The sequence below is a fragment of the Dioscorea cayenensis genome, chromosome 12 (genome assembly GCF_009730915.1).
Source record: "Dioscorea cayenensis subsp. rotundata cultivar TDr96_F1 chromosome 12, TDr96_F1_v2_PseudoChromosome.rev07_lg8_w22 25.fasta, whole genome shotgun sequence".
Classification (NCBI taxonomy): Eukaryota; Viridiplantae; Streptophyta; class Magnoliopsida; order Dioscoreales; family Dioscoreaceae; genus Dioscorea; species Dioscorea cayenensis.
In genome coordinates this window covers 7680130-7683475 of record NC_052482.1, presented here as the reverse complement: position 1 = coordinate 7683475, position 3346 = coordinate 7680130, and the positions used below count along the sequence as shown (strand labels likewise).

Sequence of the window (3346 nt, the reverse complement as noted above, 5' to 3'; positions counted from 1 at the left end):
AGCTTCACAACTCATGACTGGTGCTTGTTGTTGAACTTGCATAGCATCCAACCTCTTTGCACTAGCTTCCACGTGTGTAGCTAGGGCAGTCAATGCATCAACCTAATAAATTCCAGTACCATTCATTAGCTTGTTCCTTTTTGAGCTCCACTGATAGCCATTTGATGGCATGTCATCAATAAAATTATTGGCTTTAGTTGGTTGTTTACTATAAAGAGAATCCCGGCTATTGCATCTAACATTTGTTTGGTAGTCAATTTCAAACCATTATAAAAAATTTGAATCTGCATCCACTCGACAATCCTGTGTTGAGGACACTTCCTCAATAATTCCTTGTATCGTTCATATGCTTCGTACAATGTTTAGGACTCCATCTGTCTGAAAGAAGATATGTTGTTTTTGAGCTTCATAATCTTTGTAGGAGGAAAGTATCGAGTAAGAAACTTCTCGGCCAACTGTGTCCACATAGTGATCAACACCTCTAGCAAGGAACATAGTCATTGCTTGGTCATTTCTCGCAATGAGAATGGAAAGAGTCAAAGGTGAATTGCATCTTGAGACACATTGTTTGCCTTAAATGTGTCACAGATTTCGAAGAAGTTCTTTTACTGTTCATACAGGTCCTCATCCTGAAATCCATTAAACTAGAACATCTTCTTCACCATCTGTATCAAATTTGGTTTTAGCTCAAAGTTATTTTCCATCATAGGAGTGAAAACAATGTTGGACCCTACTCCCTCCAAATTTGTCTTAGTATAATATGATTTCCATTGAACTTGTTTCTCTGAGATTTACTTATCTGGACCTTCTATGTAATGTTCTCTCTAACTCCTGATCTGGACTTACAAGTGATGAAGATGAACTCCATCTAGTTATGCAAGGAAACTTGTGACCAATTCAGTAACCCATGAATCAAAAGCAAAACAAAAAATTAATAAATAAAAGAAAACAAGATAAATTAAAATAAAGAAAAATGGCTAGATTACTTGATAGTAAAACTTTCTCAAGATTTGCCAATCCCCGGTAATGACACTAAAAACTTGATACGCCCCTTGCGTATCCGCAAGTTCACAGGTCGTATAAGCTGTAAAGTGTACCTAATAGGATCGGATAGTGGAACCCATGACACTGGAATAGCTCTTGCTACTTTCTCATTTCCTAATTTCTAGCCAACTTAAATATTAGGTTTGAATTAATTAAACTACTAAAGGAGAACAACTAATAAAGAAGGAAGAAGAGATAGGGTTTGGGTTGAAGAGATAGCAATGGAAAAGATAGTACCCTGGATTGTCACTTTGGCAAATGCAATAACTAGGTAATGATTTAAGAGTTTATTCTTAGACCATGGTAAATAACTATGGAGGGTTTGATAAATTACATCCTCACCCATGGCTTGGAGCTGACTCAACCCTTTCCCTAATGTGTGCCCTAGCTAGACGAGTAGAGATTACCCTCTAGACAACAAATCAATCTAGGGTTCACTAGCAACTTGAAATACATTGGCATCCAACAGGAGAACTAGCATTGAAAAAGCAATGCTCATGCAGCTATCTTCAATTCCCTCATTAGGCTAGCAACATACATGCATCAAGACAATCAACACAAACAAAGATATGCAATATGAACAAAAGAGAGACCAAAAAGAAAATCAAGAATCAATATCACTAAAATGAAAGCATTAGAATTCAAGATTCATAATCCGAGGTAGCGAAAGATGGTTAGCCCCTCATAGTCTTACAAACAATCATATGAAAGCAATCAGAGAAAAAAAACTTGTCTAGTAAACTCCCTTCATGCTTGATAATCATGTTGGAGAAGGTTTGACAATGGTTATCACTGATGATCTTCCTTTTCCATGCTTGTCTCCACTCTAGATCTAGCCCTGAATAGTGTCGATGACTGCCATAACTTGTGCCTCCAGAAAGAGAGAAGAAGATTCCTTAGAAATCTAACTTTAGGGCTTAAATAAACCTTTCTTAATGTAAGCACGCCCATGTTGGTGGGTGTGCTGATGAGCGTGCTTGGCTTCAAAAGTAGGGAAGTGATTTTTAGTATGATTCTAATAAAATGCATTGGGCTCAGCAAGCCCATTCTTCTGATCATGCTTCGAGAGCATTAAATGCTAGTACCCCTATAACCGTGCTAAGAGATCCAAGAGATTTCTAGTAACATGCACGGGGGTAAGCACGCCCATGATTACCAACCATGCTCCTCAGTAAGATGGTGGTAGGGGCAATGAAACCATGTTTCTCAGTTCTGTGTAGACTCTAGTAAATTGCACGAGCTCAGCACACTTGTGATTCGGGCCTTGCTTGTCCTGAAATTTGAATTCCAACACAGTTTTGCATCAGAATTCATATCTTTTCATTTCTTTTAGTCTGAAACCCAATTATCTACAACATTTAGTAAATATATCTCAAGTAGCATCATTTTATGATAAAAGCATGCTAAAAGGATAAGAAAACACACAAAAGGGTATATAAAATATCTTTATAAAATGCACTCATCATATCTCTTTATCAACCCATATTAGTAGATAGAATATTGATATCAAAGATGTTGGAATCAAGGTCAGAACAAAGTCAAGCAGGGTGAGGCGGCTCCCTAGAGAAAGGTAGTTAGATTTGCAGGACGTGAGCTTAGCATGAACCATAAGAATTAATTTCATCCAGTCCTGGAGCCTAGGACGTCTTCCTTCGAGTGGAACCCCTAGATAGGTAACGACTTAGCAATCTCTTTTACTATTAAGAATGGTATTTATACTAGTGTTTGGCTAAAAACCATAATTAATAGAGTACACACAACTCTTAGAAAAATTAATAGTTAGGCCCGAAGAACCTTTGAAGAGATGGAAAATTAGTTTAATATTCGAACATCTTATTGTCCTCCAGTTGTGAAAATAATAAGGCCATTCATGTTTTGTTAATGACAAATATTTCAAAGGGTTCTAAGGTAACCCCTAATAACACTCTAGAACATAGCGCGTGCATGAAAATTATGCTCAAGGTATTTGCTTCCAAGGGAGAGAGCATGGAAGAGAGATGATCTCCTTGACTTAGACCTCGCTTGTAATATATATAAACATGTGGTTCCCCGTTGAAAAGCACTTAAGCCTTAGCAGATCTCAGGATGTTATGAATCCAAGAAATCCAATGAGATTCAAACCCTCTAGCAGCTAGTACATCAAGTAGAAAATTCCAATCTAGTTAATCAAAAGCATTCATGAATTCAACTTTAAAGGCATATTCTAGAAGCTTTTGCCTTTGCAGGTTGAAAATTAGTTCCTGAGCGATAATAATATTATATGTTATGCATCTGCCTTTTTTGAAAGCTAATTGGGAATCAT

General features: G+C 37.1%; 1 non-coding gene across 1 annotated transcript; it reads left to right on the top strand.

Moving 5' to 3' along the window:
• Positions 1 to 300: 300 nt before the first annotated feature.
• Positions 301 to 407, top strand: LOC120274343. The gene has a single exon (XR_005540870.1). It is a non-coding gene; the product is annotated as a small nucleolar RNA R71 (small nucleolar RNA).
• The last annotated feature ends 2939 nt before the right edge of the window (positions 408 to 3346 follow it).